Source organism: Gossypium arboreum, chromosome 6, assembly GCF_025698485.1.
Source record: "Gossypium arboreum isolate Shixiya-1 chromosome 6, ASM2569848v2, whole genome shotgun sequence".
Classification (NCBI taxonomy): domain Eukaryota; kingdom Viridiplantae; phylum Streptophyta; class Magnoliopsida; order Malvales; family Malvaceae; genus Gossypium; species Gossypium arboreum.
This window is the reverse complement of record NC_069075.1, coordinates 139,733,414-139,745,745: the sequence shown is the minus strand read 5'-3', so window position 1 is coordinate 139,745,745 and position 12,332 is coordinate 139,733,414.

Here is a 12,332-nt window from a genome sequence, read left to right as displayed (position 1 = left end):
CGAATCAGGAGTCGAAAGAATTTGTTTAAATTGCTTTGATTTGGGGGAAAAGAGCCGTCCCTCGTATAGGTCACCGACACGTGGGATATGCGGTAACGTAGACCGTATTTCCTTTTTTGGGAGATATTTGTTTGGTCTAATTTAAAATCCAGTCCCTGTACTCATTGGCTTTTAAATTTTCGTCATTCTACTTTGGGTAATATAATTTATGTCCTTTTGAACTTGGCAACTAGGTCCATTTTGGTACTTGTACTTTTTTTGTTCACTTTGATATTGGCAATTAAATCCATTTTTATCTCTGAACTTTGATTCCGTTAATATTTGATGATATGACCAGTGTTCTTGGAACATTACTAGATTGGTTGGTTGGATCGATTAAATTGGAATAGACTAGTATACTGGTAAAAAAAAAGGTTGAACCAATTGAATCAAAAACTATTCGGAACTGGTAAAAATCAAAAACAGAAACAAAAACTAGTGGTTGAATGGTTGAATCTATTTAATATTTTTTAAAAATTTTAGGAATTTTAACTATTTATTTAATTATTGTTAGTTTAGTAGTTGAACTGATTGAATCGAGAACCAGTGGTTTGGTTAGTTCAACCACTAGTCTAGTTATTAAAATATTGTATGTGACACTCTAAAATTGTACAATGTCATCACTTAAAAATTTATATTAAGTGATAATGTGACACACTATCAAAGTATCACATCATTAAACTTTTATATTTTTAAAGTTTAAGACTCAAAATGAATTTAAGGGTCAAGTTAAAATTATCAAAATGGATAAAAAAATACAAGTATCAAAATGGACTTAATTACTAAATTTAATGACTAAAAATATATTATCCGTTTTACTTTTAATTACAAGAATGTATTCACTTTACTTATTTGATATAAAAATAATTTCAATTAATATTTAATTCAAATTTAGTTGGATTTCAATTTTTAAATATTAAATTAATTTAAAAGATAAAAAGAATAAATCTCAAATACTCAAGAATAAAGTGACTATTAAACCTTCCTTTTTAAAACAAAATTTCGGTTTTTTGTCGCCCTCTATAAATTTATAAGGGCCACAGTGTCCCCCGATGCAATTGTGGGAGAAGGGGCTAAAGTGACAGTCCGGTGATGGAAGGCCGTAAGCTGTCCCTTTTAGAAGGAACAACCACCTCATTATCTTATTTTTGACCACCCTTAATCGTTGCGTGGAGATTCAACAAAATTACATAATTTTTACATTTTGTCATTTAGACATTTACTATCAAGACTTGAAAAAAGTCAATCGCCCTATTTTTTTTTTCAAATTTGTTAATTTTATTATATATTTATGACTAAAAAATCGGATCCAACTTAAATCTATTGGTTTTCCATGTAATAGAATTGAGTTGTAAAAATTATTTATTAATGATAGATATGGGTAGGGGCTGGCATGGGCCCCGACCCTCCTAAAATGAAAAATTTTATTTGAGTCTCTTGAAATTTTTAAAAAAAATTTAAATTAGTAAATATAAAATTACACTTTAGCCCCCCTAAAATTATAAAAATTTAATTTAATCTTTTACAAATTATAAAAATATAAACTATAAAAAATTAAAATTTCATCCGGCCCTTAAAAAAACTTTCTGGCTTCGCCCCTGGATATGTGGTAATGATTTGTTTTTTCACTGATGTATACTCTTATCTAGAAAACGAATCACAAGAATTATTTTTAAGTGGTACGTGAGTTACACTGAAAAAATTATGACTAAAATTTGAAATAATGATGTGCAAATTTTTGCAATATATAAATCGACCATTAATTATAAAATTCGATTGAATTACAAGTAAATTAAAAAAATTTTAATATGAAATCTTCAATTGACATAAGTTTTAAATTGATCCATGTATAATTCCTATCTTTTCTTTAAATAAAACATTTAATTATAATTTTTTATTAATTTTAATTTTTAAAAATAAATTACTTTAAAAAAATTTACTTAGCGGTCTACTATATATGAGAGAGCTTAATTTTATAGTCAAATTTATGTAGAAGGAACAAAAAATGATGATTTGTTTTGAAATTTTTGGCTAAATTTAGGGCAATTATGAGAAATATATTTGAATCATTGACTTGGGTGACATCAAAAATTTCTTAACAGTTTGCTCCAACCAAGTTTTATGATAAAAGAAAAATTAAACAAAAAGTTTTCTCAAAATAGATTAAAGGGATGTTTGGATTTATTTGGAAACTTGTTAAGCAATAATTCATGTCTTATTGGTACCAAAATTGCAAATCATGTCTTCTCAATTAAGCATTAAAGCCATCCTATTGAAAACAACTTAGATATCTAGCTCACCACCTAAAAAAAATAGTAATCTGATTAATTGCTAAATATAGCTTTTTAAAAAGGGTAAATTCTATCCAGGGTCGTTAAAATATTAATAAAGTTTAATTTTTGATTATTTAACTTTAAAAAGTTACAAAATGGTAACTGAAATATTAGAAAATTTTTTATTAAAATATTGAACTATTCGAATTTTTTTTTAAAGTTTGGTCAATAAACTTCGAGCGACGAGTTGACGATCAGTATGATGAATTTGTGCCCATCGATAAGTAGAAGAACATACCTTAGATCCAAGTCAATTTGATGATCAATGTCAGAGATCGAAGAAGAAAACTGTTTGAATTTGGGTTTGTAGATTGATGACGTTCAAAATTGTTTCATGAAAAAACTAAACTCCAGAAGAGAAGGGGAATGAGAGCTTTCGATTGATGCAAACGGTATGAATAAAGAAGGCTTTACAACAACGATTTTAATAACACAATGACTTAAATGAAAACTTTTAAATAATTCAGTGATCATTCTATAACTTTTTGAAGTTGAGTGACTAAAACGTAAACTTACTAATAGATAGTTAGTTTAGTGGCCTTGGATGTAGTTTACCCTTTTAAAAAATATGATAAATAAACTTGTATTCATTATAACTATACTTAGATAAAGTATGTGACTAAATATCATATAGTGTGATTCTTTATATAAAATATCTTAAAGTTTTAAGTTAAAATATGCTCTAAGTCCATGTATTTTTCATATAATTAGAATTTAGTTCCTTACTTTTATTTCAAGGAATTCAATCATTCTCGCCTATATTTAAAAATGCATGTTCAGTTGTCAATGCATTAAAATTCAATTGTTAAATTTAAGTTTATTACAATGTTATTATTTTTCTTACATGGATACCAAATGATTTTTTCCTAAAATATTAAGCCAATGAATTTAATATAAAAATGTTAATGATATTAACAATCGAACCTAAATTTTGAAATCTAAAAATAAAGAAAGTAAATTATTTAAATTTTATTTAATCAAAACCTAATCAAGCGCTAATTAATGGTGAGTTTGGATGGGCGATGCGTTTACCTGTGGTTATTGTAAAAACAACGGTGACGGTGAGATTAGACACTGTAGCAATACTGTAGCGTGAGATAAAAAGTAAGCTAAACGCACCGCACCGCACTGCCGCCCCAAACGAAGCCTAAGTATACCAAAATATTATCTTACAAACAGATTAATGCACTACTTTAAAAAAAATAAAAGAAGAGTAAACTATAACAATAGTCATTTTTATTTGCCTTAGATTATATTTTAGTAATTTATATTTGAAACATTACGTTTTAGTTACTTACGTTATCATTCTGTTACGAAGTGGTCACTCTACCATTAAATTCCATTACCTCCCTAATAGCGGTCCTACGTGGAAGTCTAAATGGGTTTTAAATGCCAACTTGGTTGTCTTGTTGTTGGGTGAAAATAAGTTTTTAATTAAATGATTTTAATTTGGATTGCCACGTAGGACCGCTATTAGGGAGGTAACAGAGCTTAACGGTAGAGTGATCACTTCGTAAAAAAACGATAATGTAAGTGACTAAAACATAACATTTCAAACATAAGTGACTAAAATGTAATCAGTGACAAATAAAATAACTATTTTAATAATTTACCGATAAATGAAAAATAAGTCATTACTTGGTAAAATTTTAATTATTACCTTCATTAGCGTTATGAAAAACTAATAACTATAATTTATAAAAAAGATAGTTAAAAGTAAACTATTTTCTTAATTAGTGTCTGTAACAAAAACTGAATTAGAGATTATTTTTAAGTGTTAATTTTTGGGAAAAATGTATTCGATATATTGGTTTTATTAAAATTTAAAAATTAATATTTTTTAGTAAATTATAATAACAAAATAAAACCTAAATAATAAATACGATTATAGTAAATTAAATTCAAATTATACCTATAGCAATAAATATCTTTAATCATTATGCTTGTTGAATATTTATTTATTTTAATATCGTATCGATTAAAGACACTAAACACAAACTATCATTTTTCAAAAAGTAAATAGAAATAGGATTGGACCTGTTTGGATTTAGTTTAAGTCAAATCATTCAAAATCAAAAAGCAGACAGCAATTCACTTGAAAAGACATATGAATGACAAATGACAATCCAGGACAAAAAAAAAAAAGAAGTGTAATAATAATTTTTAATTAATTTGCCATGAATATTTTAAAAGCACACTCTTCATTTTTTTACAGAGGACATTCTCGTCATTTCAAGTAAAAGGGACATAACTGACAATAAAGGAGACGGCAGGGGCAAATTGGGTCAATAAAGAATAAAAATTACTAATTTGGGTGCGAGCCACGTGTCGGAAAAAGATGTGGAAACTGGTAAAGGATTCTCCTTTTTTTAGTTTTTAAGGTTTCCTTATTGGGATATTGGTGACCGTGCAACACCAAAAAAAAAAAAAAAAAACTCCCACTCCCAAAATATCCAAGGACTTTGGATGTTGCCAAAGAAGCTTGAAAACATCAAATGCATTCTTTCTTTCTTTCTTTATATTTAAATTTTTTTATATTAATATAAATATATTCCAAGAAAATAATTTTAAAATATGTATTATTTGAAAAAATAGAGTTAAATTGTATTAAATATCTCTAAATTATTATATCATTCTAAATTGATCATTAAATTTCAAAAGTTTTAATTACGTATTCAAACTATAGAGGTTATATCAATTATTTCCTTTTGTTACTTAAATCTAATGTTTTTTTAAATATGAATATGGTTGAACTAGTTAGGCTATTGGTTTATTGGACCAACCAATTAGATTAAAAAAATATTAAAAAATTTTATTCAAATACTTTTTTAGTTGATTCAATCATTCCATATTGTTCCTAATCTAATCAATTCAAAACAACTTTCCAGATTAGTATTCCGATCGATTCCCAATTCAACCTGCTCGGTCCGATTCAAACAACATTGTTAAAATCGTTAATTTAACCTTAATATACCTAAGACCTTATATGGTATAATTTAAAATGAAGATTTAAAAAATTTTGATATAAAATTTTGGGTTTTGAGATTTTGAAATATTTACGAAAGTTTTCTCGATTACATAACTCTCTTTTTTAGTTTTTTTTAAATTTATATAGCAACGTTTAATTTTTATTTAAAATTTTGTGATTAAAATATGTATAGTAAAAATACTATTTTAAAATGACATGTGGAATTTTTTATAGTTTTAATTTTTTTATTTCATAATGTGTGTCAAATCTAGTTAAATTTCAAATGAAAATATTAGTAAAAAATAGTAAAAGAAATAAATGGCTAATTATGAGAATTTGTAGTTCCTTTTTTAAATTGATAAGTAACTTTCCAACAAGTTTTCTTTTGTTACTTAAAAGATAATAAAAATATATTTTTGAAGGTAAGAATAATTAGAAATTATGAAAATACTAAAGTATTTTATTTATATTAACGTATCCATTATTTAATATTTTTTTCAAGTAAATTATTAGTTTAACTTGTGATATTTTTATTAATATAAATACGATTAAAATAACTTATATATTTTCAATTAAATTATTCCTCGTTTAATTTATGATACTATTTTTTATTAATATAATAACTATAATTATAATAAATAAATATATGATAATTAAAAACAGACAAAGCATCTGATCTTCTGTGTTTTTCCTAGAATTTTGACAAAGCAAGTTCCCAGGTTGTAGCAGTGGCAACCCATCAGCTCATCTGAATCCCACCAAGATCTTCATGCTGTATTAATTGATTAAATTAAGGCATTAAATTTAGCAAACATTAATCATAAAGTTTGCAGACACATTCACATCTTTCAATTCATTCATTCAACAAAATTCTTACGTGATCGAGGTTGTTTTAATTAGATTGGATTAATAAATTAGATTAATTAGATTGAGAATCGGTTGAGGTATTGGTTTAAAGAAGGATATTTAATTGGTTAATTTAAAAATTGACATGAACTGACTGAATCAAATAAAATATCAGTTGAATTGAGCAGTTAAATTAGATTTTTATTTTTTTAATTTTATGAAATTTTAATAATTTTTTAATCGAATCAATTGAACTGACAAATCAATAACCTAATTGATTCTCGATCACCGATCTGATTCTAAAAATATTGTATGAGATTTAATGTTTTAAAAAGTTCTAACTTCTCTGCTCTTGTTTTAAAAATTGCTGACATTTAAAAAAAAAAATCTAACCGACACTTACAGTTAAGTACTTTTTTAGTTGGTGTTATTATTAATCAAGTCACCAGCTTAGTTATAAAATTATAAAATTACTCTTTCTTTTAAATTATAATTAATATTATTTTGACAATTTAATCTTTCCACATTTTAGATCATCTTTAAACAAAAACAATTACAAATTACAAATTCAATCATTAAACATATGTTTAATAATATTAAATACAAACTTATTACCATTTCATTTATATTTATTATAAAATAAAATTTAAAAGAAAATATGTTTAACATAAAATATTTTCTATCACCTAATAAACAACATATGTATATACACAAGTAAATGATCACCTAGAGATGATATATTGGTAATATTTAGCACAACCATTTAAACTCTTAAATTTGATGGGTAAAATTAATAATAGTATAGTATTGAAAAATAATAATAGTAATTAGTGAAAATAAGATTTTTTTTAAAATTATATATTTTTAATAAGAGTAAATTATTGCTAAGAGCTCATCATAAATAGATAATCTTTATTACTCAAACTCACAATACCAGCTATGAAATAAACACTCGTAATCGATAAATCATATACTAAAAATTGTGTGAAACGTTAAATATTGATCAATGTGAAAAATGGCTTAAAAATGAAATTTGTTTTTAATTAAATTAATAAGATGAAGAAGGTGAAGGTTGGAGCAAGGGTGAATTTGAAATATTAGGATGCATTAGCATCATAGGGATCTGCTTTTTCTATATACACATTTTTTGTCTTACCATAGATTTGGTCATTAATCTTTGTATTTTTTATTAAAATGGTCGTAATTGTATTTTTGAGCTTTTTTTTTTGCCATAAACTTCTGTTTTTTTTTCAATCTGTTTTTTCTAACAGATTTAATGAATAAATTCAATGTTTCAATTTTTCTTTTCTTTCAAAATGTTTCAATCTTTTATACGTTTGTCTACTGAGAAGTTTTTCTCTGGATTAATTTTTTAGATAATTACTTTTATTTTATTTAAATTAAGAGTTATTTTTTAATTTAATGTATTATTTATTTTATTATTTTCCGTGTAATTATTTTATTAGGTTATCTAAGTAATAAATTACATCTTATTAAAAATATTTCACATATAAAATTTCATATCATCACCGTTAATTTTTTTAATGGTACTTTCACTAAATCACAGATTGAAAAAAAGAACAAAGGTTGATGGCAAAAAAAAAAAAAAAACTCAAAAATACAATTAGGACCATTTTGATAAAACATGCAAATATTAGTGGCCAAATTTATCATTAAACATTTTTAATTTAAAGGTTAATTTTGGAATGAAAATAAATATAACTTGCTTTCGATGATTCAAAGAGAGAGTAGAATATACTATTAATCGCTTAATTTTTATAAATTTTTATTTTTAACGCTAAAAGAAATTGTATTTTAGACATTGCCATTAATAATCATTTTCGTTCAGCCACCATTAATTTGAAGTTAGGTAATGTTATTTTACATACATTTTAATTATTCAATTTTAATAAAATTTTATTTTGGTCACTCATTTATATTTTTATAATTAATTTTGTTTGAAAAAACATGAATTTTTACAAGAAATTAAATTATTTAGCTACAGAGATAAAAACCAACTTTCTCCTTGTAACTCATTTCGCACGTAAATAATTCAAGTTTTTCCTTTTTATTAAAAAACTAAAATTAATTCTTTTTACTGAAAAGTTAAAATTAATTCAAAAGATAAAAGAAATTAAAAAGATAGAATGATTTTTCTTTGTAATGTAAGTAATTTATTATAAAATCCGAAGTTTTTACACTTTACTGAAAAATTAAATTCAATCCTAAAAAGGAAAAAATTAAAGAAATTACAAAAATAAATTGGTTTTTCCTTATAAAATCCATGAAATTCTCTGTAAAATCTCAAGTACAGAGAAAAATTAAAATTCATTCTTAAAAATAAAGAAAATTAAAAAGATAAAATGAGTGATCAAAATGAAAATATACTAAAATTAGGTGACTAAAATGTACATTAAATTAATGACGGGTGACCAAAATAAAACGATTATTAACAGTAGTGTCTAAAATGTAATTTTTTTATTTCTGATGCCCAAAATATAAACTTATGAAAATTGGATGATTAACTGTAAAATTTACCCTTCGAAATATGATGATTATGGAACCAACTATTTATATACAATTACAATAATCAAAATCACATATTCAAATAAAATTATTGATACTATGTCAGAACTCAAAATCAATATCCAACTCATTAAATGTGCTTATGCGTTTTTATATTATAATTAAGGGTGTCTTAGAAGTTTTATTCACTTAGGCTTATACAAGGGAGGACCTTCTTATTTAAAATTTTTAGAGTTAGGACGAAGTTGACAGATTTTGTAAATGTTTAGGGTCAAATTTATTAAATTTTTAGAATTTGAACTAAAATGAAAAATTTTGTAAATATTAAGAACTAAATTTAATGATTTTTTTATATTTATGATTAAATTGACGGAATACGTAAGTATTAGAGGGCTAATTTTGTTATCGACTAATAAAAAAAGTCCACATCAACTCGAGTGATTAAAATATTTAATTTTAAAAATCTTAATTACTAAATTGAAAAAATTAACAGTTTAGTGACAAAATAGAATAAAATACATAGTTGGGTGATCATTTTAATAGTTTCCTCACGAAAAAATAATTTCAACATGGATTTAACGTTCTACATCGGTATTTAACAGATAAAATTTAACGAATAAGTTAATTTACACGTTTTAAAATATATAAGGATTAATTTATCTATTTTTCGGTAAAATAGCTGAAATGCAATCCACCCTATGTATAGGGGCTTCCCTGGGAGTTTCACCAGTACAAAGTACGAATTTTTTTTGTTTAGCTAAACTTGCTAAATAAACCTGCAGCGTAAAATTTGAGTTCCCTATTTGGGGATGATGGTGATGTTGGCAACATGGACATGGGACACAGAGAGTCATCACTAGCGTGGCAGTTAGTCAATAGTAGCAGTGTCCCATACATATATATGTATGCCTCGAAAGGCATTGCAATTGCAAGTTGCGTTGGATCCCAAATTCATATATATTAATGATAAAATCCAGCTTCATCTACCATGAACCACGATGCCTCATAATCATGGCTGCTTAAGACAATTATAGCCATCTTTATTCCCACCTTTACAACACGTTAATCTATACTATATTATATAGCTCACCTATTATGCGATGAAAAAATTTATAAAATAAATATATTTATAAAAAAATTGCTTTAAGATCAAATGAAGCTTTAGTTAAAATATTAAATATTATAGTGTTTTGGGTCTAAATTGGACCTATTCATGGTCCAACTCGGTTCGAAGGGTCGTTCGAAAAGTGAGAAAGTTTGAGTAAAAATATAAGCTCAAAAAATGAGATTGAACAAAAAATTAAAGCCGTTTAAAAAACGAGTTAGGCCTCGGGTATTTTTTTTTTGCTCGGACGGGCCCGAATGTGCAAAAAAATTGTTGTTTTATTTTATTTTATTTTACTATTTTGTTATTATTTTGTTATTATTATTTTTTACTATTTTGCTATCATTTCATTATTATGTTGCTACTATTTTGTTGTTCTTGTTTGGATATTATATAACTTTTGTTTTATTGTTAATTTTATTACTATTTTAGACGCATTTGCTTGTTAAGTTGCACTTGTCTCAGTGTTATTTAAGTATACATATTGTTTTTAAAATTTATTTTTAAATTGTTGGGAAACATTTATTTTAACGTTTTTAATATTTTTGATGTATTATATTTTTAAAAAATTATATAAAAAAAAAATACTGAGTGGTCGAATCGAACTCGATTTTAGCATTTTTATCCGGACCGAGCTTAGGCAAAATTTTAAGCCCATTTTTTAGGCCGAGTCCTGAGCCTAGCAAACGGGCCTAAAATTTTGGTTGGACTCGGCCTATGGACACCTCTAATTCAAATCCTATCAGCTTATTTTTTAGACTTCATATAATTAAAAATAACAAAAATATCTTACAGTAATGTTTACTATTTTATAAAAGAAGGGTTTCGATAATTACTTAACTGAATTCGATATGATTGAAGGATGATGTCAATTCAATAAACCCTTAAATATAATTTAAAAGATTTACACTATTTTTAATCAAAGCTATTCATCAACCAAATCTCAATTCAATTATAAATTACTATTGTTATTATATTATTATATTTTTTATTTTTTATTTAAAATTTAAAAATACATAAACATGTTAAAATTTTATCCTACTGATACCATCAAATTTAATATCTCAAATTTATTATTTCAATCGAACCTCAATTACTTTTTAAATCAAATTTTATATATTAAATTTACATTCACAAAATAATTATACATCATGACGCTTTTCTATTTAATTTAAGATAAATCAATCACTCACTCATTTTAGATTTTAAAAACAACTTACATACATGCCTTTACTTCTCTTATTTTAGGTAATTAATATGATGTAGTTTAAAGGTAGAGTGAGATTGGATTTATGCATAATATTAATATATTTTATATTTTTAAAGTTTGAATTAATTTAAAATATATTTTAAATTTTATTTAAATATATTTATATTTGTAAACAATTAATTTAAACCCGTTTTAAGTCCATTTATATTATTGTTATTATTATATAAAATTATGAAAATTTTAATTTAATATGTTTTTATTAAATTTTAAATATAAAAATTTAACATATTTGTAATGTTTACATTATACTATTATATATTACTATAAATTTAACTTTTATATATTATGTAATTAAAAATCAAACCAAATTCGACTTTCAAAATTAGAATCCAAACTAAATTCATCTCTTAAATTATCTTTTTTTTCTCTATAATATTTGTATCCAACCTTTTTAAATATTGAATGGAACTTCAACCTTGAATAATCTGTCCTTGAATTGTATTAAAAATGAATTACTTCTTTTAAGCTTTGTAAGGAATAAAAATTCATCTCATGAAAGAGATAGGTGAATGCTAGGGAAATAAAAAAATGAAACAGCTTTTATTTTCAGCAATCACGTTCACCTTTTCTTCCTTAAATAGTAGTCAATGCATGTCACTCCATTTTAATAACCTACATGTTAGGGGGGATACCATTATCTTAGTAAATTATTGGGAAAAAAACATTTTTAATATATACCACTTAAAAATGTCAACTTCACACGAGCTTTGGATGAATTTCCATATTTAACCAGCAATGAATCACATCTTTTTTTTTTTTTTTTATATATATAAATTTGAGCATGGGAAATGTTAATGAAGTCTATTAGGAGTGAAGCCAGAATAATTTTTTAGTAGGGTTGAATGAAATTTTAATTTTTTATAGTTTATATCTTTATAATTTTTAAAAGGATTAAATCAATTTTTATAATTTTAGGGAGACTAAAATATAATTTTACTTTTACTAAATTAAAATTTTAAAAAAATTTAGAGAGTCTAAATAGTAATTTTTCATTTTAGGGGGGCCGGGGTCCATGCCAGGCCCCCTAGAATTGCCTCTACCTAACAGCAGGTGTTGAAATAAAGAATTTAAATAATTAATTAATTTGATAGGAGATTGTCGATGAAATTTATGGAGGTAAAAATGGTTTATTTGGTAGGTCGAGAATTGTCACATATGATCCAGAAAGTTAATAATAGAGTGAATTGTGAATAGATAAATTGTTTATGTTTCCAAGAGGTTTTTAAGGGGTTTTTCTTAGTAAAT